Here is a 26,630-nt window from a genome sequence, read left to right on the forward strand (position 1 = left end):
CATTATGTGTCTTATTAGACACACACACACACACACACACACACACACACACACACACACAAACACAGTCTTATTAGACCCTTTTCCCCTACCCACTTACTTGAGTCAATCATTAAGACATACCAATATATCCCTCTAAATATATTTAAAAATTATACCCTTGCCTCTATTCTCACTGCTGCTGCTTTAGTTAAAAATACATCATCTCACACCTCAACAAGTTTAATAACCTCTTCACAGGACACTCAACAGCCATTATCATCTACTCCAATTCATTATCTGTACTTTGGGGCAATGCTCATCTTAGAACTCAAATCTGATTCATTTATTCTTTTTTTTTTTTTTTGGCTTGGGAAAATGGGTTATTCTAATAAAACTTTATTTTTTCAAACACAGCCACAGACGCAGGATCTCATGTTTAACACACATAGACTTATGAATTTTTAATATAAAACAAAGTTTACGACTACTTTTTGGGGGTGAACAAAACAAATTCTTTGCCCTCATGGAGTTTATACCCTACTGAGATGTGACCATGTTGCTTCTGTAATTACAGCCTTTCACCAGTTCCCAATTGTCTGTGTGGCAAAATAAAATTTAGAAATCTTATAATGATATCCAAGTTTGCCTCACCATGCAGATGAATAGCTCTCAGACTTTTGTGTGCATTTGACTCAACTGAGTTCTTATTTAAAATATGTCTTTGTGGACCTCTTCTTAAGAGATTCTGTTCCTGTAGGTCTGAGGTGGAACCCTCCCAACTGAAGCATCTGTAGACTCCTGAGTGATTTGACTATAGGCGTTTCATGGGCCACACTTTGAGAAACATTTATCTACTCTTTGCCTACCTATCAAGCCTGACCTCTTGCCCCTTCTGCCTAGTCATCTTATGTTTTAACAGTAAACTGTTTTATATCCTTAACTGCAATGTGATATTTCTTACCTCTGTGCACTCACTTATGTATTAGTCAGGCTAATTAACACCAGCTGCTGTAACAACAAAAAAACCAGTGACTTAATACGATGACATTTATTTCTCTTTTACTCCACGTCCATTGTAGATATTCCTGAATAGATGCCTTTTCTAGGTGGCTCCCTTTCAAGTGGTTATTCAGGCTCCTTCAAATGGATCTATGCTTCTTCTGTCCTGAGGTGCTGCCAATATGTGGCCTCCAAGGTGTCCATATAAAAGGAAAAAAATATGGGGAAGGAACGCACATTGAATAATTGAGCACTATACACTGGAAGGGACTTATATCATTTCTGCTCACATGCCATTTGTCAGATGTATCCACATGGTCCCACCTAGATGCAGAGGGACCTGGGAAATGTAGTCCTGGCTGGAAAGCTTTTCCCTAGCCGAGACTCCACTCATAAACTTTTGGTCATCAGAAAGATGTCCTGCTACCCTCTGCTCCTCCAGTCACTAAATATCCGTGTGCCCCCTTATTCCCACACAGCGCAAATTCAATGCCCTGCCCCACAAGGCCTGATCCAAAGTCCCATCCCCTCAAGAGGATCCAACTCACAGTCCATGATTTCTGAGTGATGTGCAGTTTCCCCACTCGGTTTGGACGTGGCTATTAAAACATCTTGGCTCAGCGACTTGTGAACTAAAAGGGCAAGTTGTCCTCCCTGCTCTGACCCCCACATCCAGTATGCTGTGGAGGAGCAGGGCCAGGGTAACCTCAGGACAGAATCTTATTTGGGAAAAAGACGTGTACGACACACAGCACAGCTCTGCTCCTTAGCAGTTATGGAACCACATGCATTTGAAGGCCTTCTGCCTTGATGGTGGGGGAATTTTCTTGCTTAGGCCCTGATACCACTCTCTGGGGACAGCTGTCTTGTCCATTGTTCTTCACCCTGTTTTTCTCCTTTCATTTGTGTGTCTTGCTTGGCCACCTCTGAAGGAGGTGTTTGGGGCATGCCTTCCTTGGGGACTGCATAGCTGTCACTCCCTTCTTCCTGCTCATGCAAACTAGAGTACCCAAAGGTTATCGCACCACTGGAATAGTCAAAGACTTTTGTTTGGCAATAACATTTCTTCAAAACTTGGTCACCTTCTGATCGCTTTGCTTCTAGTCCATTCCAGGTGTCTGTAAGCATGCTCAAGAATCACTAGCTATAACACTTGATACCGATTAATGTCATTGCTTCCTCTCCTCCATGCCCCTTTATATTTTAACCTAATGATGAATATCTGAAATGATGTGTGGGACACGTATAATCTTAATATGATCTTTTACACTGACCCACTTTAATCAATCAAAAGAGATTTTAAATATTTGTGATTCAGGACTGTCTTTATTTTTTAAATTCCCATTTCTTAGTGCTGGAGGTCTTGAAGCAGTCAGCTTTTCAACCATGCAAAGCCTTACATATTTGCTCTCTATGCGTGCAAGTCAGCCAATTCTTTACAAATCAACACATATTACTAACACTGTCTTTCAGCCTTTTCTTTTAGAGCTGTAGACTGAGTCTGCCTCCCTACTCACCATATAAAAAAGTCTGACAGGTGTTTTGCTCCTACATAACACAAACTGCCATCTTTCCAATCTCTGATATCAGTTTTCTTGCCACCTGAGAGCCAAGCCAATGTCACATTGCTCTATTTCACTCTTCAATAAATTCATAACTCCAATTGCTGCAGATCTAACCAGCCTGCAGGTACCAATGGCATCCCATTAATAATATTAACTCTAATGCCACTGGAACATATTCATACTTCTGCATAAAGGGTCTGCAGAGCCCTGAAAGGTCTTCCCCATATTTATGGGAACCATAATGGATTCCCAAACAGGTTGGCTTGCACTGGACAGCTTTTGCTCTTCGGCCAGTATCCACTGGGCACTGCATGTTGGTCCAGCTTCCATTATTTCCTGCCAGGCACCTGCTGGGCATCTCCACGTCCACTGGGCATCTGCTATCTCCTGCTGAGCATCTCAGTTTCTGCTGATGCTCTTCTGACTTGTCCTTTCATAATGAACTAAATTGCTTCGTGCCAAAGGAGTGCTATAATTGGCACTGATTGGTCCCCCATATGGGTGTCACTCTTCGGTGTCATTCATGGTGCCAGTGCACCATGTTTCAAAATTCCCTCAGGTGGTTTTGTTCCTACAGCCTGTTTTTGCAGCCCTCTGTTCATGGAGCTCAGACCACACCATCCAGCCTGTCCTTGGTTCAGATGCATCTCCTATGCATACTGGCATTTTCATCTCAGTCTCCAGGCACAGTCATAAAACTTACTCCTGGCTGGTCTTTTTTTCCTGGGTGGATCAACTTATTCAACTGATCCCTGAGGATCCCTGGGCTCATAACTTTAGGCATTTTAAAATCTAAGACTAGACTCTCCCATGACCTCTCCTACAAATACATTGTCATGTGAGTGGATACATGTTGTCTCTTCCCTAGGTGATCTTTCTTACTTTGTTTAGTCAGAGAACTTCTGTTCCGTCTTCAAAACCCTAGTTCAAGGATGATCTTCGTGGTGAGCCATCCCAACTCTCTCCACCAGAGAATCTCACTTCCTGATCTGTTCTCACGCAGCTTATAGCTTATTAGATTGATTGGTGCATACCAGCTTGCTTGTCTGTCTCCTCTATGTAATAGTGAAAGCCTTAAGTGTATTCTGTGTCTGCCATGTAGAAAATATTTGATCAATGTTAATTTGTTTAATTTCATTAAATTCCCTTTCCTAAAGCTCATCTCATCTTCACAGGTGGTGAAGCCTTTTTCAATCCAGTCTCCATCTGTCATAGACCTATGGATTAATTGGCTGCCTCACAAAGGGTTGGGAAGTGAGTGAGATTCTGAAAGCCACACAGTGTGGAAAGATGTGTCCCCAAACCCACCCCTTGCTACCTGAGTGGTTGACTGACTCCTCTTGATGTGTCAAGGTTTCATCTGCTCCTGCTGTTTCAAATGTTCTGAGATGATCAGGTTACAGAGCTGCATGTGGCAAGGAACAACATTTTGTCTTACAACGAGTTGTGACACAAGGCTCCTTGACCTAATTCATGAGAAAGCATGATACCATTTTGATCTGAAAAGTGCTGAGAAGTAATTGTCTTCTGAAATACATCTCAGACCATGTGGATACCAACTTAATTTTTCTCCTTCACTACTGTTATTTATGAGGCAGAGGCTAGGAGAGGAGAGATGTTTTTAGATGAAAGGTGAAATATTCTATTGTAGAAGTATGTTTTATGAGGAAGAGAAAGAGATATATAATTTCTGACTCTGGGTTTGCATAGGCTCCAGATATCTTTTAAGTTACCATCTCAACACATTATTTAAGGCTCTGTTCCCTGGGATCTTGAAGTCCTAGTTTACTTTTTAATATAAAGTCCTGTCATTCACCGGTAAACTCTCCCCTAACAATCACGAAGCCAAGGGCATTTTTTTTTTCCATGCCCCTTCAAGGTTAAAGGGCTCCATTTAACTCAGAATATGTTTAATGAATAAATATGTCTTACCATAAACTATGCTTTTAATGACATTTGGCTTATACTGTATTATTTTCCACTAATTCCTTCAATGACGGTGCCCTTTTGTCCTCTGGTTTGGACTTACGAATGAGTACCATGAGTAGAATGGGGCATTAAGAACAAGTATGAGGCCTTACAAGAGGGCAGCATTTTCAGGGAATTCTCCCCATGAACCTGGTTCTAACACTGAATGGTCATAAAGCACTGGCCCCAGACCCCAACATTGCACAGGTGAGGCGATGGCTGTAGAGATGGTGGCATCAGCAGGGTTTTCCAGGCATTTGAGAAGTGTTGTGCTGAAGAAGGTCTCTTTTTTGCTATCTCTTCCTAAAGTGAGGTGAGTCCTAAGCTGACCTTGAAAGTAGCTGAGGCTGTGGGCTGGCACATGCTGAGAAGACAAAGGCAGGGGATGGGCCAGAAAGGGTTTTAAACAGGCTGGTGAGCACAGATTGAAGAAAAGAAGCAGGACATGGAGGAAGAGGAAAGGGGCATTGGGGGCTTTAACTTACAAGGCCACATGTTCGTATGGAACCCTTCTGGGAGATAGCAGAAGTCAGACGTGGTGCCAGGATCCCAGGTGCGGCCCTGTCAGAGGTGCTGCCGGAGTCCATGCCCCAGGCTGCATAGGTGGCAGGCATGGCCTTAAAGTTTCCTCTTGCCTCCTATACTCAGACCCCAAACCAAAAGTTGACATTACCTGAACCTGGAAGAAGCTAGTGACCTCTGCAAGAGTGCCAACTGTGGGGGTAGTTGGGGCTCCCTGTCAAAGCTTTCTTCCCTCTAGACCAGAGTTTTTCAATTTGGCACGACTGACATTTTAGCCTAGAAAATTCTTTGATAGAAAGGGGGTTGCCCTGTGCTTTGTAGGGCGTTTCGCAGGACTCCCGGCTTCGACCTATTAGAGGCCACTAAGCAATGCTCTCCTCTTCAGTTGTAGGAACTGAAAATGTCTCCAGATATTTCCAAATGTCTCCTGAGGGGCAAAAGTGGCCCCATTTGAGAACCACTGCTCTAACTACAAGCCCTTGTTTCACTCAATACATTCTAGAATATGACTTTAGAATCTTGAATTTTTCTCCTACATCTCAATCTCTTGATCTCTCTGAACAACATACCTTAAACCTGAACCTCAGAGAATACAAGGCTAGTATTGCTTGCTGAACACACCAGTTGGGCTCCCACTTATAGCATTATATATATATATATATATATATATATATATATATATATATATATATATATATATAATTTTTTTTTTTCTGTCGATGGAAAACTCTTCGAAAAATTTGCATGGAGCAGGAAAGTGTGGGCAATTGAAAAGAGTTGATATAGTTGATATAGGGAGTTCCAACAGACCTGATTTTGAATTCTCTCTGTTGTGTGAATGAATCTAAACAAGTTACTTAATCTCTTTGGGCTTGTTTTCTTACTGGTAAATCATGATTCAAAAACAAATACTCTCATTGCATTTCAATGAGGCATTTTGAGCAGAGTTAATGTATGTACAGTGATTTACACATAGCAGGTTCTCAGTGAATAAACAACAATTACTGTGGTCACATCCCTGAGCAAGAATATTTGGGGCAGTGCTTAAGGCTGATAAGCGCACAGACAGCTTTCTGACATGAGCCAGAGACGAGGGAATTGTGGCCGTATCACTAGTCCAGTTTATTAGAAAACATATTATTGTAGACCTAACTTCTTATCGGCACTATGTGCAAAGGACAGGATACAAAGAAATGCAAGCCCAGGCCAGGCTCTCCAGGGGGATTTGAGAACTGAGTGTCCAGGCCAAGTGAACAGGGCAGGTTTCATGTACCTTTAGTCTCAGAGAAAGTGGGATTTGAGTTATGACCTTTGAATCCTTTGGTTAAGAATGGAAGAGTGGAGAAAGGCATTCTAGGAGTCCAGAAGGGAAATCTCAAATGTGCTTGGGGGGAAAGCAAGAGAGGCGAGTACCTGTTTGGCAGAGACTGAGGAAAAGCAATGAATTGAGGACGGGGCTGCGCTGCTGTGGGGCTGGCTCATGACAGACTATAATCCTGATCCACAGTGAGCAAGTCTGCCTGGGGGAGTGAGAGGCAGGGAGGGCCAGCTAAAGAATAAAAGCTCAGGTCCAGAGGAGACCCAGAAACTGAGGAGTGAAACAGGCATGGCAGCCGTGAAATGTCTGCATATACAATCACTGTTCAAAATACAGAGGTTTAAAAACTCACTTTTATCTGAGACTAAATATTAATAAGGTACTAGTAGTTTGCATTGCTAAAACATTATTGAATTTTTAAACTGCCTCCTCATTTCACCATAGCCAATATTTTCTTCTGTGATATTCATTTTCTTTTTAATCGCAGTGTAAGCGTATTGAGAATATACCATCTTTAGAACTTTTCCTTTTATAGCACAGGAAATGCAACCTCATTTCTTTCATGATATATTTTTTAAGAGCCATAATGAATCTCTTGAAATTTTTAACTGGCTATTTAATGGTAGACTTACCATGAGCTCTAAACTCTTCTAGACAATCAGTAATTGTTCTATAAAAATGCAGGAATATTCATTATTGCTGATACGAACTCTCTCATGCTCCCAGTTGCATGATTCAATTTATTTAAAGTGTTACTTGTCTTACACATGAGACTGGGAATAAATAGGACAAGAAAGTGCTAAATTAATGATCAGCCCATTTCAAGCCAGTCAGACTCTTCTATTTTCCTGAACGTGTTTTTAAGATTGGATAAGAGCCCCTGATGCTATGTGACTGCCAAAAGATGACAGGGGAAGAGATACTTAGGAAGCTCACAGGAAAGCTTGCCCTGCAGGGTCAGGAGAGGCTGTGTGTGTGTGTGTGTGTGTGTGTGTGTGTGTGTGTGTGTGTGTGTGAGGGAGAAAGAGAGGGAGAAGCAGAGGGAGAGGGAGAGGGAGACAGATATGGACCAGCAACTCGAGGCCAGATTTGGATCTGAAGGCAAACCAAGGAACAGTCACTGCTGCTGATAAAGGAAAAGGTCCCTTGTCAGGTCCAGTAAAGATCAAGGTAATATCTTGATCAACTGGAGTCAACCTCAGGGAGTCAGATTTTCTGGTACTCATGCAAGAAGTATTTTGAGTATTAATTATGTGCCAGGCACTGTTGGAGGGATGGAGGATATGGAGGTGAACAAAACAGACAGGGTTCTGTCCTCCTGAAGCTTATATTCAAATGGAGGATAGATTGTGTACACCTACAGATACACAACAGGATGATTCTGGAGGGTGGTAAGTGCTGTGAAGAAAATGAAATAGGATAAGGTGATAAAGAGTGGATGGGCCTCAGGTTCTCAGGGTGACGATTAGAGAACAATCCTCACATGGTTCCGGAAGGGAGCAGGGAAAAGTAATCCTTTTGAAACATCCAGAAGGTTCTGTTCTCCTTAACAACAGTCTTCCCTCAAGGAAAACTATTTTACCAGCGTCTAACCAAATTGGGTTTTATTACAACCTAACCAACAGGGTGGGTAAGGGGCATCCAGCACCAGCCTCCTCTAGCCTTCCTGTGTTACCTCAGGGAGAAAAAAGCTGAGAGCACGTCTGAAGGTCTCAGCCCAGGGGCACAGCCCCACTGAAAGACTGAGTCTGAATCACACAATTGCAGAATGCTTCCCCTCCCCCACAGCTGGCAGCCACACCCGCAGGGCTGCTGTATTATAAGGGGATTAGAAGGCAAAGAGCTGCAAGCCTCAGCCTCTGGGTGACAAGGCCTCTCCAGGGAAACACAAAGACAACCAAGGAGACAAATACAAGGACACCTGTGATCCCTACAGGAAACAGGAAACTGCCCCCACCCCTAGCCAGATGGACAGAAAACCTCACGCGAACGGCCTATTTACTGAAGTTCCTTTTACCCACTAATCATGTCTGGCTTTCACAAAAAATTACAAGGCATGTGTGATATTGTGATATGATAAGAAATATATATTATAATATTTGGTCTCTCTCTCTCTCTCCCCCCCCCCCTTTTCAGTTTCTGTCTCAGAACTCCTAAAACCCTTGGAATTTCAGGAGTGCGCTTTCAATGCTAATAGAACAGCTCGTGGCTGGAGACCCCTAGATAGCTTTGGGATGGGTGTTAATCACCAGAAAAACCAAGACAATAATTAGAGTTGTAACTATCAGCCTCACTCCCTAACCTCTGGGGAAGGGAGAGAGGCTGGAGATAGAATGAATCGCCAATGCCAGTGATTTAATTAATCATGTGTATGTACCTAATGCAGCCTTTATAAACATCTTAAAAACAGGGTCAGAGAGCTTCTGGTTGGTGAACAGAATGAGGTGTTGCCAGGGTGGCGTGCTTGGCGAGGGCAGGGGAGCTCCAGCCCTGTCACTCACATCTTGCCCTATGCATCTCCTGCCTTTGGTTATTCCTTTATAGTGAATCAGTAAATACAAGAGAAAAGCTTTCTTTAATTCTGTGAACGATTCTAGCAAATGTGAGCAGGGGGTTATGGGAACCCCTCATTTATAACTGATCTGTCAAAAGCTCAGGAAGCTTGGGACTTGCACTTAGCCTCTGGAGTCAGGGAGCAGTCTTGTGAGACTGAGCCCTTAGCCTGTGGGGTCTACACTAATGCTGGGTAGTTAGTGTCAGAATTGAATTAAATTATCAGGTACCCACTTGTTGTCTGGAGAGTTGGAAAATTGGTTGATGTGGGAAAAACCAAAACCAAAAATCCCTCACATTTGGTGTCAGAAGTGCTATGAGAGAAAAGGGCTCAAAGCATATTAAAAGGCAATGCGGCTCCAGTAGGTGGTAGCCCTGGAGGGTTTTCTCTAAGAATGTGACCTTGAGCCAGGGCCTGAAAGATGAGAGCCATTCACAAGCAGAGGAAGAGTGAACCAGATACCAACAAGCAAAGGCTAGTTGGGACCGAGCATGACTGAACAGGAAACAAAAAGGGCGGCTGGTGGGGAGACAGCAAAGTAGGAATTGGCATGAGATGACCTCAGAGAGGAGGGCAGGAGCATGCCATGGAGGATCTGGTAGGCTGTGGTTAGAAGTGGGGATTTTATTTGACTTTAATCTGGGTGTCATCAAATCTTCCTTTCCCGAGTGAATCAACATGGCTGCTCAGGAAAGACATGGTATAGGCACCCAAGGTGAGGTGGCCACTGTCCCAGCAGGACCAGACTCTGTCCTCTTTTCCTCTCCCATTCCACAACAGACCAGGCTCCTTTAGGACAATCACATCTCCCTGTGGAAAGGGCTGCCAAGTAAAACTCTGATCAGTTAGTCCCCATAGAGATAGCCACTGGCAGCAAACTCCACTGAACTACCCTCCCTGTCTGCCTGCTGTACGGTCAGCCTCCTACGTACCTGCCCATGGCCTGGTGACCAAGCTCTGGCCCGTTTTGCCCTGGACATAAGCTTGGTTCTCTGGCCAGGTCTTCCTCTTGCCAACTGATGGGAGCCCCAGCCTAGCTCCTTAATCCTCATTTTTGTTTTGACCCATTTTGACCCATTGATAATATAAGGAAGATCTGGATGTACAGTGGAGAGCCTGGTCCTGTTCTGGGCTTTCTCCTTTGCCCAAAACTGGCTTCTGTGGCCACCTGGGGCAGGGAGAAAGAAGCGTGTCTCCAGTCCTGCACCATCCAGACTGACCTTCAATCAGCCGCACGTCCCACCCCATCAGTGCCCAAGGCTGGCCTGACTCTTCCTGCCACCCCCAAATCCTGACTCTCCTGCAGCCAAGGAAAACCCCTGGAGCCTACCCTCATGTGTGGCTGTAACAGATGGCAGAGAGACAAATAGAAAAACAAATCAAATAATCGTCAGTCTGCTGTCATTTCTGGATTCTTTATTTTATGGATTGATTTCCATAGAATAGGTTTGCTCTTTAATACAGTGCATTTATATGAGTATCCCGGCTGACAGAGAGAATCATGGGCCCTATAAACCAAGAGAAGGCACATTTATGCTCATAAGTAAGCAGATATTTACCTATTTGTTCTGGTTTACATTTATTCTTTATGAGCTGTCTTTCCCTTTGTGGTAAGTTAAAGATCATTCTCAAATATTTATCAGGGTCTTCCCCATCCTTCATAGCTATTATTATTAATAATAACCAGGATCATAAGCATCCCCATTCATTGAGCTCCATCTACACGCCAGCATAGCAACGTGACACCTGTCACACCCACCCCACCCTGCTCTCTCTCTCTCTTTCTCTCTCTCTCTCTCTCTCTCTCCCTCCCTCTCCCTCCCTCCTTCTCTTCTCCTTCTCCTGCTCCCTCTCCCTGTATCCCTCTTTCTTCCCACCACCCCCTTACAGCAAGGCTGCGATGCAGAGACTTTCATTCCCATTTTTCAGATTAGGAAACTGATGCTCCTAGATGTTAGGCAATTTGCTTAAAGTTGCCCATCAAGAAAGTAGCAGAATTTAAACCTTGGCCTTTCAGAGTAAAAAACTCATGCTCTCTCATGTGTTCTCAGGCTAAAGACCATCCACAGAGGTCCATGCAGCTGTGGAAGTTGTCAGTGTTTTGTCATGTCAATGACTGCAAGGGGTCAAAAATATCTCTGCTGGCCACAGTGTAGAAAAATGAAATTTATTTTGCAGAAAATAAATTAACTATGTGCTAATATATCAACCACACTCCTGCTCCTTATACCACCTATCATGTATTTCATTTGCTATATTAGAGTCTCTGAATCTTTTGCTAGTCTGGGAACTTTTCAACTGCTCCATTCCCTGTTGAGTAAGGTGCTTGATGCAGGGTCAGCATTCTGTTGAACGAATGATTCATCTGCCATCTTATTCAGTGGCATTCCCTCCACTGCAGGTCTGCTCTGGATCTACCCCCGGCTTTGTCCCCACCCACCCCAGGACAAGCTCCCTCCTCATCTTTACAGTTAGAGACTTTTACAAGATCGCTATACTTTTAAGTCAGCTGGTATAACTTGATTTTAAAATAAATTATGTTAAATAGTATTGATTTATTTTTTAATGAGTAATCACATATACATCGTATAAGTTTCAAAAGCTTCCAAAGGGTATATGGTTACAAGTAAATCTAACTTCTGATGTTTCTCATGTATCCTCATGTTTCTCATTTGTCCTTGCAGAGGTAGTCTGTGTATAGGTATATAAGCAAACGTGTGTGTGAGATAAATTTAAACATACAGTTTAAATTACCCCTTCTGAGAATTGTATGTGCAGTATGCTATCCTATATGTTAAAAACGTTTCATTTAAACTGTTTTTAAAGCCAAGATACCTGATGCATTTGCTAAATGTATCATTTAGACTGTTTCTAATGACAAAGTACCAGATATAGTTATTGAAAATTACTTTGTATCATTTGATACCAGGGCATCATAAAAGTAACCATCAGATCTCTAGTTTGGCAGGCATGGATACAAAGTCTTCTGCAATAGAATTGCTGTCTGGCCTCCTGGTGAGCCCCAAGGACTGGGGCAGCTTCCAGTCGCGCCTTCAAAAGACTATTTCATGATGCTGCCCATACAAAGAAGTTTCACTGGCCTCAGGCAGCTCCTGATTCGTGGTTAATAATTCTGGTTTTCCTAATACCCTGTTATTGGAAGAGCTACTGAACCAATTTGCAAGACACAGACAAGCAATGGCAGAATGGTCAACTGCTTTAGCGAGTAGCAGGTTTGTTGAAAGCTTTAACTTTCTTGAATGAAAAAAATACAAAGAAAAATATGAAGAGAGAAGTTTCATTTTCAAAGTCCAATTGGAAGCTTTTACATTTTTTTTGGTTTCTTTTTTAAAAATAAACTCATGTTTCTCATGTTTTATCCTGGCTTAAGGTGATGTGCTAAAGTATGAAAATGTTTCTAACGTAGTTTGTTCTTATAGGATGGTGGGTGTAAAACATTTTGTTATTGTAACCCTGGGGACCAGATTCATTAAGAGAATCAAATAAAAGGAAACTCAGCCTAGAGAAAGAAGGGAAAAAGTTCATTTTTTTAAATTTTCTTTTTGTCAGGCTTGCTGATGTCATAAGGGATTTCTCCAGCCTTCTCAAACTGTCCTTGTGAGTCTGCTTTTGGCGAAAGGGAAATATCAAGCTCAGCCTCTGACCTAGGCTCTGACAGGCTGTGCCTCCGCATAGCCTGCATGGAAGAGCCCAAGGGTCTCTCCGTGGAGTGATGAAGGGCTGCACCTTGTATATATTGTAGCTGAACTACCTGAGTTCCCCACCCCCACCTTGTGTACTGTAGTAAAAAATGGTGGAACCATTTTTATTTGTAGTCTCCCATTCTATTACAGGAGAACTAATGTTTCAGTATTATCAAAAAGAAAAGCACTTTAATTCATTAGCCCTTTGATCTGCATTGTAGCCGTGGGCAATTGCCAAGTACCGCGCTGTCTGCATGGCTGTTTCAATTCCGCGATTCTTCCCTCAGAGGCAGATGGAGATTTCCACTGAAGCCATCTCCCTGAGTCTGAGAGTACTTACTTTTCCCTTTCTCCACATTGGGAAAGGGAGTTTGGTATGTAATGCTTGGTGGGGCCTGGGGAAGGGAAGTTGACCTTTGGTCAGAGGGAAAGGAAGGCAGTAAGTAATCCAATATAACAGGAGCTTGGTTGAGTTCAGTCCAGCTAGGACTATGGCTATGAATGTCCTGCCTGAGGACCTGCAGGGGTTGTTCACAACAGGGTTATTTATTTGTTTGTCTGGCTAGACTGAAATTTTCTTTCTGGATACTCTCTCTGGGGAGGGAGGACTAGAGATGGAGAAGAAGCTAGATAAATATTAGTTTTCTTCCTTGTCCTTTCTGTGTGTGTGTGTGTGTGTGTGTGTGTGTGTGTGTGTGTGTGTGTGTGTGTTCAACTTTCTTCTCACTACTTCCATTTCTCTTGGCAATAGCTGCAAACAAATTTAGATGTGTAGCTATTTCCCCCTAAGCTAGATAGCAGTTTAGTTCTGCGAGAGAGAGTGGGTATGGGGAGCTCTGTCTGCTGAAGGGAATTGACTGCCCTCTGAGAGAGAGGATGCAGAAGGAAACTGAAGATGCTGCTTCCACAGGCAAGGGTTCTAACCTTGGTGCCCACACAGAGTGACATGGAAACACAGAGGGAGGCTCCGGCTCACTTCTGAACAGAGTGTGGAGTGGCCCTGGCCCAGTGATCACTCCAAGGGTTGATTCCTTTGGCACCTTGCAACTCACACCTTGGTGAACATGGAAAGGTAGTGCTCCTGGCACAGTGTTGCCCGTCCTTTGGTGGACACCAGCCATTGTAAAGCTCTGAGCTTTGTATACCAATAAGGGGGAGTCAGAGTACTTTTCAAGAACCCATGTGGAACTCCTCTGGGGACGTTAGATGTACAGAGATGAGTATTTTGCAAGTAGTTATATTAAACAGGTGGGAGAAAAAAGTAGAGAAATTAGAAATTTTGCCTTTAATCTGACTCTATGTGCACGTCTTGCTGTGTGAGTTGTGGAGAACTGATACAAGCTATACAAAGCAAATTCTTCAGCTCTTAATGAACCTGGCCCCCATGATTACAATAACAAAATGTTTTATACCCACCATATCTAGCCACTACTGAATAATGACATGAAATTAAATATCAGTGGGCTATTATGTTTACAGAGAGCTTGCCCAAATGAAAGGAAGCAGGAAATAAACATGAAAACTCGACTCTAAGATCTAACATTATGTACATCCCTGTTCTAAGCATTTTATGAAAATTATTTCCTTAGACCCTCCCAACAACCCCGTGAGGTCACACTGCTATCCTGAGTTACGGATGAGGAAATGGAGGTTCCGAGATGTTAGGTAATTTTCCCAAAGCAACATAATCAATATTTGTGTATCTTAGGTAGGAAGACAATTCTCTCTGATTTCAAAGTGTATACTTTTAATCACCAGGCTAGGTTGCTTCCCCTGCAATTTGCCTAAAATCACTTACTTCCTGAAACTGGATTAGAAAAGAAGGAATAGTTGCACATTTCCAGGCAGGGGAGCTGTTGGAGAATTTAGCTTTCTTGCCTCATTGCACTTAACGGGTGTATGGTTTAAGGTGAAAATAACTATTGATCCTGTGATTTTTGCTGCCCAAGAGAAGGGGAGGCTGTGGGAGAACGCTCTTAAGGAAGGAGAGGGATGAGGCACTATTATTAATTAAATAGATGGTAGGCAGGCATTGGATTGGGCACTACATATACTGAGTTATTTCTGTCTTTCTGGTCAATAGGGATAATACGTGAGGCCACGTCTACAGTTTTTTGGATTTCCAAGTTCTCCACCAATGACTATAAAACAGCGTACATGCTAGATCCCTACTCTTACAGAATGTAGAAGTGTGTTGAAATATCAGTTTATAATTCTTCAATTTTATAGGTTATATAATTGTAATCATGATATTATTATGTGTATATTATATATTGCATATGTATTTATTTTGTTGTGTATTATTACAGTAATTTAATTCTGTAACTATCAACTAGTGGGAGAAAGTAAAAGAGAATGAAATTATGTACAAAAATGCATGAAGCAAAATTAAAAATGCGGTTACAGTTCACCGAGAAGAGAAAGGAACACAGTAGATGGAGGAGGCGGCTCTTAGAAGGAGGTTCAGCTTGAGTTTGACTTTTGCTGGGTAGAACTAGCGGATTGTGTACCACAGGCAGGAAGAAAACAGGGCCACGAGGGAGGTGGGGAGCAAGGAAGGAGGAGGTGAGACCAGCTGGTAAGGAGAAAGCACCACTACAATCCAGCCAGAATTGGATTTCGGCCAGAGAGGATCCAGGATGATGCCATCTTACCACTTCAGGTGAACTTTAGCTGATTATTATAGATTATAATACTAAGAGCATGGCAGCCAAGAAAAATCTCCACTCCCTGTGCCGCCATGACAGTTCTGAGATTGCCAAACAAGGACAAAAATACCCCCTCCCGATGGGAAGGAGTGCTCAGCAAGGACCTGCCTATGAACACCTAGGTCACCACCCTTAAGTCCTGAATATTGCACCCTTTCATTTTTAGTGTAATAAGTTCCCAAAGCCCACTTCTCTTTCGGACAGCTGCTCTTGTCTGAGCTTACTGGGTCTTGCCATTTTGAGAGCAGCATATTATCCTTTTCTAATCCAGACTTGCTTGGCTTACTCGGTGTATCCTTGAGCTCTTCCCTGCAATGAACACCAAGAACTCGTTATTTGGCAGCAGCTGGGCTCTGGCAGACTGGCTTGCATCAGACCAACCATCCCACCATCACCACAGGAAAGGCTGGGTTTAGAAACTATTGTTTAAGAGCATTGAAAAGCTTCGAAGGCAGCAAAGACTTGAGGGTCCTGGAGGGAAACAAAACAAAACAAAACAAAGGAAACAAAAAAACCCTCAAATGTTGGTATAACATTTGGCACTGCTGTATCCCCAATATTTGCAAACTCTAAAGTAGCAGCTAAGAAGGGGTTGGGTATTCTCAAGGGGCTGAGGGAATAATGAAATCAAGAATCTGCCAAGGGAGAAATGCCCTCATAAGCACTTGTTGCTTTCAGTTGGCACCCTTAAGGGGCTGCATTCTAGAAGTAAAGACAAACTGGAAATAGACCAACCCTCACAGAGACTGCAACTCATCAACCCTACAGAGACTGAAACTCCATCTAAATCACCTCGGTTACAGATTAGATGCAGATCTCCTTCAACTCTAATTGCCTGCCCCAAGCAACAGTAAAAACTCTCTGGAGATATAACATCAGTCAGAGCCTCAAGGTGATAATCGATCTTAAAAACAAAACGATACCAAAAACCAAACCAAAAGAAAACCCCCCCAAAACTAGGCATGGAAAAATACAAAAATTAACCAAAAAAATCAAGAGGCTCAAATTCTGTAGAAAGTCACACACAGAAAACGCACCTATCTCAGTTTGCAAATTCAAATAACTGTTATTACTGTGTTCAAGAAATTGACAAAATGGAGGATTTCGGTAGAGAAGTAAAAATAAAATAGTGTCAAGAGTAAATTCTAAAGTTGAAAATGTAGTCACTGAATTTAAGAACTTAATATATGGGTTTAACAACAGAGTAGGCACAACTTAAAAGTAAAAACAAAAAAATCAGACTGAAGCACAGGAAGAAAAACTAATACACAAAAGAATATAAAATGGATATGGAATGTGGTGAAAAGGCCTAATATTTTTATCACGGAGTCCAGAACATTCGGAGACAGAGAATGGATGACAAGCAATATTTGAAGAACCATTGCTAAGATTTTCCCCCAACTTACAAGACTTTAAGCCAAAAGATCTAAAAACTGCTTCAAATCCCAAGTGGGATAAATACAAAACACTCATGCCTAAGGACGTCATAATAAAACTGTTGGAAACTAAATGTAAAGAGGAGATCTTAAAAGCAGCCAATAATAATAATAAAAAGAAATATAACCTTCAAAGAAATAATATCATACAGAAACCGTAGAAACCAGAGATTATGATCGACACCTTCAACATTGGGGGTTGGGGGTGGGTGGGGAGTATTCCTGCTGACTTAGAATTCTATACTCAGGGAAAATATTCTCAAAAACAAGATAAAGATAATTTCAGACTAACAAAAACAGAGAAATTATTATTACCAGAAAACCCACACTGAAAAAAAAATAAAAGCTCTTCTGATAGCACGTGGGGTTAAAACGGTCTCTCTTGAAATCCTGTTAATAGCAGAACAGCTATGCCGAAGAATGTTATGTGGTATTTCCTGCCAAAATTTCCCTGTCAGCCCCAAGGAAAGGAGGAAGTGAAGTTCCTCTCTGGTTAGATTGCAACTCACCTGCGGAAATTAACTTCCTCACTGTTAAGGTGACATAATGAATTGCCCCCAGCAATGCACACTTGTCTGTGAGGCATTGTCTACCAACTGAAGCTCTGAAGGCAGCCTTCTTTCTTTAGATAGAAGGCAGCGAAGACCGTGAAATTTATGTACACATTCTGGAACTGGGGAAAGAAATGAGAGATTTCCCCAGTTTCCAAAGGATGTGGAGAAGGTAGTACAGTGGAGGATTTATTAATTTTTTCATAACAGTAGAAATTCATATGAAGTTAATGGTGATTTCTTATTTATTGACTGTTCTTGCAAGAACAGCTCACCTGCTCATGAACAAAATATTGCTTTCAAATTCTGATTACTTCAACTAACACTGTCAGCAGAAAGGACTGAACTTCAATTGACTGTCACAACTAGCTCCATGTTTTAGAGTATTGCTGCGAAACCCAAGGCCAGATCCGCACAGTGTTTGTTTTTGTAAAAGCCAGTGTCCACAGGTGGTCACAGTTAACAGCTGGAGGCGAGAGGCCCATGGACTCCCACTGCCTGGCTCCCTGGGCGACCTTGCCCCCCTGCTTGGATCCCACATTCATCCCTCAGGGATTCTGACAATGTCTGTGCCAACATCAGACAAGAGAGCCCGAGACAAACACATGGTAGCACGGGGAAGCTGCCTGCTAAGAGTGACAAAGGAGCCCTCAAAACAGGACTGGCATATGGAACGCAGGCATGAAATTATCCGATACTCAGGCTTACGGACTGTGCGGGCTCTTTCTATTGCGTTTCACGTGTTGGGTGGTTACAGGCGCCTCTTAGCTCCAGCTGTGAAAAGGCTGAATAGGTTGTCTTTGTCTGACAAAACATGACAAAATTTTCCATCTTCCTTCTCACTCTATTTTGCTTTGGCACCTAAGTCATAGCTTAATTTCTGGGTTTCTAGGTAAAATGTATATGGTGTGTGTGTAGGTGTGTGTGTGTGTGTGTGTGTGTGTGTGTGTGTGTATGAATTAATAAATTCAGAAAGCTCCTCCACAAACTGAATTGGTGAATCTCTTAGCTCTCCTTAAGAGAGAGATCTCGTCCTGTGTGGCCTTGCCTTGTAATGCCATTATTCCATGAAAAAAACATAATCCAAGGAAATCTTCAGAGAACCTTGAGTATCTTCTGTGTTTTAAAGAAATTCAGAAGAGTACCCTCTTCTAGATGCCAACTAACACATAACCTCATATGCAGGAGTAAGGACTACAAACCAACTCATGCTTCCTCTCATTGGTAGTATGTCTTCCAAGTGCAGAAGCTTGATGGCCAATGAGTACTTGGTGAAGGATAATAGCTTGTCCTTTGAAAACTTTTTCACTTGAATCATCTTATTAGTTCTGGAGGGCGAAATGCGTAGTGTCATGGAAAACTTGGTGATAACTTTGCAGGAGTAGGACTTGTGGGCACTTTAAATACAGTGAGTAGGAGCTGGTACTTTGGGTGATGCTCAGAGCCAGTGGCAGCTGCTGGGGCGTCCTCTCCTGTGGCTTCACTTTCTGCTTTGAAATAGAAAAGACAAGGTAAAAGGAAATTAATCCTTCTTTCTCAGCCTCACTTGAGCCTTCATTGTACGGTAGTTATAGAACATAGAGTGAGCCAATGAAAACCAGGTCAGCACTTCTAGAGTTTTGGTTTTCAGATGTTTATAACTCCACTACAAATACTCATAGGTAGAAATGAAACACACATCTAGCAAGAGATGTTTTATTGTTTTGTCTTTGTAAAGAAAAGAGAGAGTCGTCTTGGTTCCTAGTGTCCTTTTTCCATAATAATGACAATGATGATATGATGAACCCTTCCCTACCTAAAAGTTTTAGGTAAAACATTCTTGCTTTCTTGAGAAATATAACTTCTTAATATAAATAATGTCAAATTTAAGTCTTTGGGTATTTTTTTTTTTCTCTTCCAATTTGTGGCTCAGATGAGATGAAAACCCAAGTAACACTGGATGTATTGAAATTAAAAATTCTGCACTGATTTATCTTGTCCAGACATTAACCTACCAACTATTTGTTCAGCATCTTTTTACTTCACTACACACTGAGGACCAGCATGGATAAGCTGAAGTCCTTGCCCTTGATGATAACAATTAATCACAATACACTGTGATTCCAACGATCATAGAGGTAGTCACTGAGGGCCATGGCATTATGCAGGACAGAGGCTTAGACTAGAGTGACAGAGAAGAGCCTTTGTAGGAAATGACCAATGAACTACATTTTAAAAACGAGAACGTAGCCATGAAGAGTGGTGTTAGGCATTCTAGAGAGAGATAACTATATGATCAAGGGTATGGAAGAATTGTAAACAGGAATTGCTGGGAGGCAGTTAGAGGAAAGAGATGATGCTGGAAAGGTTGACAGGAGTTAGATTCTGGGGGACCTTGTACGCTAGACAAGAGTCCTGACTACTGTTGGGAAGCTCTTACCGACACCCATGTTGAAGCTGATAAAAGTCTCAGCTGGAGCAGTCTTAGTAAGATTCACAAATCAGGAAAATAGAAATTTGAAACAAGTTCAGGAGATAAGCCCAGAGAATTTGGTAGGAGATGAATAGATGAGAAAAGGCTATGATGCTTTCTAGGTTTCTCACCTAGATATTTGTCTGACTGTTGTTTTGCATGGAGGGGGTAAGATGACAATGTAGGCAGTTTGGACTTGAGGTACCTATACACACGAATATCCAGGTCAGCACATCCCACGGAGCTGGATTAAGAAGTCTGAGGCTTAGAACAGAAGGTCTGGCCTAGAGACAAAAGGTGGTGGTTAAAACCATGCATCAGCAGTTTGGATTATCCAGGGGAGAGAGACAACAGTGAGGAGAACAGAACCTTGGATACAGAAGCATGAGGAAGACCATCTTTTAAGGGCAGGATCAAGAAAAAAGGATGCATGAAGAAGACAGAGCAGGAGTCATCAAAGAAGTTTGAAGAAAACCATGTAAGCATATTGTCATGGAAGCTGAAGAGCAGGTTACAAATAATGAGGGAACAACCAATAAATACTACGGATAATAAAACCTGAAACATGTCCAATGGATTTAACCCATCTTAGCATCCTAAGTCTCAACATCCCCTTCTCCTGAAGCCATTCTGTCTTTGTCAAACATGTTAGTTAGAGAGAAACAGTGGAAACCAGATGCATGCAGCTGTGTTAACTGTTGTTTTGTCTGTGTCATGCTCGGTGGCTTGCCTGGAAGACCAGCCTCCCCACAAGGCTGCAGTCCTGGGTGTGTGTGCCTGTGTCTCTGCACAGTTCCCCACGACACCAGGGTCTGCTGTGCTCTGAGAAGGTGGAGTAACAATTCCAGATACCCAAATGAAAAATGTACCATCATTAGAGGTTCCAAGTAGGTTTGTTTTATGGATACTTAACGATCACGCACATCTAGCCCTCATGGTTCAGGGTCATTGCCATCACGCACACAGAGCTGCTAGGGTATGTAGGGATGTCTACACCTACCCCAGCATGCTCCAGACTACTGCCATTTTAAAACAGTCAAACTCATTTTCTTGTTTTAAACTGTAGCTTTAAGATTTCTTGTCACTAGTATGGTGGGAGCTGTTCAAGATCTGTCTCTTCCAATGTGTACCTGACTTAAGGCTCCGCATATGTGGTGGGCATGAAGGAGACATGGCAGAAATATGCCTTTTAAGTAGCTGTTGCCTCAGTTCTGGAAGGTTCTGGCAAACTGATTTGGGATTTTTTTGTTTGTTTTTTTCCAGTTTTATTGAGATTAATTGCCATATAATATTGTATAAGTTTGTGTACAACATAATGACTTGATATATGTATATATTATGAAGTGATCACAGTAAGTTTAGTTAACATACGTCACCTCATATAGTTACATTATTTTCTTGTGATGAGATCTGCTCTTTAGCAACTTTCAAATATTCAATTCAGTATTGTTAACTATAGTCATCATGCTGTACATTACACCCCCAGAATTTATTTATCTTATAATTGGAAATTTGTATATTTTTACCATATTCACCCAATTCCCCCCACTTCCCACCTCTGACAACACCAATATGTTCTCTGTTTCTGTGAGTTTTGTTTTTTTAAATTCCACATATAAGTGAGATTATACATTATTTGTGTTCCTCTGACTGCTTTCACTTAGCATACTTTCCTCAAGGTTTATTCATGTTGTCATAAATGGCAAGATTTTCTTTTTGTGGCTAAATAATATTCCATTGTATATGTATACCATATTTTCTTTATCCGTTCATCTGTTGGCAGACATTTAGGTTGTTTTCATGTCTTGGCTATTGTAAATAATGCTGCAGTGAACATGGGGGTACAGATAACTCTTTGGGATAGTGATTTCATTTCCTTCAGGCATTACCCAGAATCAGAATTGCTGGATAATATAGTAGTTCTATTTTTAATTTTCTGAGGAACCTCCATACTGTTTTCCAAGTTGCTGCACCAATTTACATTCCCACCAACAGTATACAAGGGTTCCTTTTTGTCCACATACATGCTGGCACCTGTTACCTCTTGTCTTTTCGATAAATTCATCCTAAAGGATGTGAGGTGATATCTCATTGTAGTTTTGATTTGTATTTGCCTGATGATTCATGATGTTAAACACTATTTCATGTACCTGTTGGCCGTTCATATGTCTTCTATGCAAAAATGTCTATTTAGGTGCTTTGCCCATTTTTAAATTGGATTGTTTGGGGTTTTTTTGTTTGTTTGTTTGTTTATTTGTTTTGTTTTTGCTATTGAGTTGCACGAGTTCCTTATATATTGGCTGCCTTATTTTGGAAATGACCTTCCCAGACAGGGATGACTTGAAAAAGCATGCATTTCCTTACGTGGGAGATGATTTGCTCATATATACAATGTTTGGGATTTCTTCCTCCATTCATACATTCTGAGAATATTTTATTAAGATGGTTCATTTGTGTCACCACATGCCCATCCTAACTTGCTACTTCTCCACATAGTTCCCATGGCAGACATTGATAATGCATTAGAGATTGATTACTATGTCCCAATTTCCTCTCAGAACCCTGGTCCACAGAGCACTCTTTGTAGCAGCTTGCAATTAGTCAGACATCACATGAGAAGAAAGCTATTCGCTGGCTGTGGCCTACTGTAGTCTAATATTGAATTAGGAACTACAGAAATTATGAAACATCAAGCACATTTATTTCCCAGGTTGTTATAATTAAACTGAAGAAACAAAATGCATCTGAGTAATTGAAAGGCAGAATTCAACTGTGTCCTCTCTGTAGGGGAAGGAGAATCAGAATCACTGTATCTGGCTCTTTACTCTGATATTCAAGTAGGAGCTGAGTAGTGACGTAGACGCCATTGAAGGGCTCCTGTCACCCGGGAGCTATTGTGTATCAGGGACTGAGCAGCCTCTAAAGCAGAGGCTATCAATATTGTATGAATAAGGATCATGTGAAGAACTCATTTAAAAGGCAGATTTCCTGAATCCTCCCCCAAGATCCCCATTCATTAACTATGAGCTTAAGCCCAGGAATCCATACTTTTATATGAACCCTGCTGATTCTGATTTAGATCGTCTGAGGACTCCGCTTTGAGAAATACTGCGTTAGAAGAGTAGCCCCCAAAGTAGAGTATGCACGTCCCTGCTACAGGGGACAATCTTTAATGGTGCAGAAATAGAACTTTAGAACTTTTACTAATGTTTATCTTAACAGAGGACAGCCCTTAAGCTTTATTGCTGATTGCACTGGTGCCCTCACTGAACCTGTATGACAGTCAGCTGGTCATGTCCTGGACACAATGTGCAGAATCCTGATGAGCTGAGTGGGGCTGTGAGTTGCCTTGAATTTTACTTCCTCTGATATGGTGATATTTGTGTTGCCTGGAAAAGCGAAGTTAAAGGTCAATGATCTTGTTTACTTCAACTACCCCTCACGACATGGGAAGTGGCTTAAACAGATATTCTGCAAAAAACCCATGAATTGATGATAATGCCAAAGGAACACCCACAAAGGAGAAAAAGGAAATGGGCATGCCTGCAATTGTTCTGCTCATGCAAAGCTCCTGGTCAACTACATCAAGGGGTGAAAGAAAACAATAACAATCTAATCAGATATGATTGTTAGAAGACTATTTGAAATATGGATTTATAGCCACATCATCAGTGATGAACCTCTCCCAAAGTGCACATAATGTCTTGAGAGGTTAATGCCAACCTGATCATCAGGGCAGAAGAGCAATTAGAGAAGCATTAGAAGAATTAAGAATATAGTGCAGAGGTTAGGACCCAGATGCTAGAACCAGACTAGTGGTTTTGAATTCAAGTTCTGTTGCTTATCAGCTGTGTGACCTTGGATGAGTTACTTATATAGCTCATGACTCAGTTTTCACATCTGTAAAATGGACATTAATAATAACACATACCTTGGAGGACTACTATGAGGATTAAATGAGTTAATATGTGTAACGTGTTTAGACAAGTAACTGACATACGCGTATAGTGGATGCAATACCAATGTTACTTTAAAAATATAGTTTATCCCATTTTATGTCATATTTTATAAATTTCTGTTTTAGTATTTGATGTGTGTATGTATGTTATATTACAATTTGTGAATTCTAATAATGCCAGTAAATAAACATACTGACATTGAGGGTACATGTTACAACTTTGTGGCTGATGGCAGTGAGTGAGGAAAACATCCATAGTCCACATTTTAGCAGATACTGGTGACCCTGAATGTTTCCAAGGTCTCTCATGTCAGTTTCTGACATTACCCTTTGCTGGGCTTGGGGGTAGGGTGGGACTGAGTATGAAGCAAAACACACCACCTTTTCAGAATCTTCTCTACACATATTAAACATCCTGTCACTTTATTTTGCTTCCTTTCGTACCTTTTTTTTTTCTAGTCCTCACGTCTGTCATGCCAAGATATTACATGAAAAAGTGTTGGGAAATATGCTCGTTAGGCATAACCAACTTTGGAGGTGCTCTTCTGCTCCCCTGTTCCTTTTGTCTCCCCCTGCCCAGCACCCAAGCCCCCTGCCCCAGGGCCCATGTTCATGAGTGTGAATGCTTTGCTGAAGCAGGTATGCCCAGGCCACACGGACAAACACAGTTCCTCCCTTTCCACTCAGTACGGCTAGGTGAGACTGAGTTTTCTCAAAAGCAGCATTACTGAGAACATACATAGGAATTAAAAAATGAAACATGAAACCACTGATGTAAATGGGAATGCCCAAATTTCTTTCCAGTCACCATTTACTGAACACACAGAACTTGAGATGGGGAGATTATCTCAGATTATCCAGATGGGCCCAATCTAATTGCACAAGTGTTTAAAATGGCGAGCCTTTCCCAGCTGTGGTCAGAGTGCAATGTTACTATGAAATAAGAGCCAGAGAGAGAATTCGACTGCTGGTTTTGAAGATGGAGAAAGCGGTCCACGAGCCAAGGAAGTTGAATGACCTCTAGAAGTTGGAAAAGGCAAGGAAGCATAATTTCCCCCAGAACTTCCAAAAAGGAGTGAAGCCTTGCTGACACCTTGATTACAGCCTGGTGAGACGTGTCTTGGACTTAGGACCTACTGTAAAATAATGACTTTGTGTGGTTAAGCCACTAACTCCGTTGTAATTTGTTACAGCAACCATAGAAAGTGAATATACTGTATTTCAAAGAATACAGTAAATCTATTTCCACAAATACAGTAAAAGTAAATCTATTTGTGGAAATAAATATATTGTTCATCTTTATTGGGAAAGTGGTCACTATGGTCTGTATGTAGAAGAACTTGCAGCAAAGCCAAATACAACTAATTTATGTAAAGCTAAGAGACTTTGGGAGGTGTGGATGTCTGAATGCTCTGACTGCTATTTGTTTTGGAATCATCCAGAGTTGGAGTGACTGACACCTCTTCTATGAAGTTGTAGATCTCTTTTGAAATCCAGTAATTGAATTTTTTTTTTTGCATCTACAAATGACCTTTCTAAAATGCTGATTGGATGTGACACCCCTCATCATAAGTCCTTTACTTGCTTTCTTTTCCTTCAGTAAAATCCAAGCTTCTTAGCATGCTCTACAAGGCTTTCCAAGAAATAGCCCCTGGCCACTCCCCCAGCCTTCCCTTTTACCGCTTCCTCTGTTCCAGCCATATCATTGCTTGCACTTCTGGTGGGTTCTTTCTCACCTGCATGCCATTGCACATGCCACTGCCGCTTCCGTCCCCCTCCACTCCCCCTCCACACACACACCATGACTTGGTCTTTTTCATTCATGACCCAGCCCTGGTATTATCTTCTCTATAGAGACTTCCTTTAACATCCATATTAATCTTTACCAGATTGTATTGTAATGCATTCCTTGTCTGTTGTTTTTACCAGCTCCTTATAGGCCAGCCGGGTACCTTCCATGTCTCACCTTATGGACTGTGCCTGCACCTGGCTGGCATCTGAGAGCAGCTCAGTGAGAACTTGCTGAAAGAAAGAAAGCACCAAACGTTGTCCGTGGATGTCCTGCAGACTTGCATCAAGAATTTGGTTCAGGTATGTGGAAGGCACACCACTTCCTTTTAACATCTTACAGGGCCCAGAGTTTCCTGAGTCTTCTTCTTTCCTTTTTTCACGGTATGTTTCCCCTAGTTTGAGTAATGCAAGGAGGTACAGGGAATAAAAACAAAGTTTGGAGTAAGCATTTTTAACCTGGACCACAAGGATCCCCTAGAAATTCCATGAATGGGCTTCATGGAGCCTTGCAGACCACCTGAAACGTATACATGACTTGTGTAGCTTTGTATGTTTCTGGGAGAAATTTAAAGGTTTTCTTGTATTCTAACCAAAAATGATCCAGGGATTCTGTTATAATAAGGAATGGTACAGCCGAGAAGAAATACACTCGCATAAGCCTTCTTCTTCTGACTTCAGGCTGCTCCTGGGCAATTTCAGTCTTCTCCCTTTTGGAAGCTTTTTGCACCCCCAAAAATAAATTATTTCTGTTCTTGCTTAATAGACCATTTGAGAAAGAAGCCTCTCTGTCCTGGTGGTCCAGATGGACATTTCTCCCCCAATGGGAGTTGACTTTGATACTCTTTTAGTAAACAAGTGGAGTGTCTGGATCAGAGTGGCTTAAATATAATCATTTACATGGGATTTCACATTCTCCTGGGAATGACAGGGGATTCTGAGTGGCACTCATCTTCACCGCCTGCTTTGAAGAAAATTTTTAGATAACTCATATGAATTGGACTAAATTGCATCCCATTTGTACGTTGGCTTCCCCCGCCCCTCAGAAGGTGGTTGCCTAATCCTACCCAGGGCAATCCACCCTTAAAGGGCCAATTGGAGAAAACCACAGATCAGTTGCTTGTA

The sequence above is a fragment of the Rhinolophus sinicus genome, chromosome 17 (genome assembly GCF_057876585.1).
Source record: "Rhinolophus sinicus isolate RSI-liver-muscle chromosome 17, RSI-T2T, whole genome shotgun sequence".
NCBI classification, from domain to species: domain Eukaryota; kingdom Metazoa; phylum Chordata; class Mammalia; order Chiroptera; family Rhinolophidae; genus Rhinolophus; species Rhinolophus sinicus.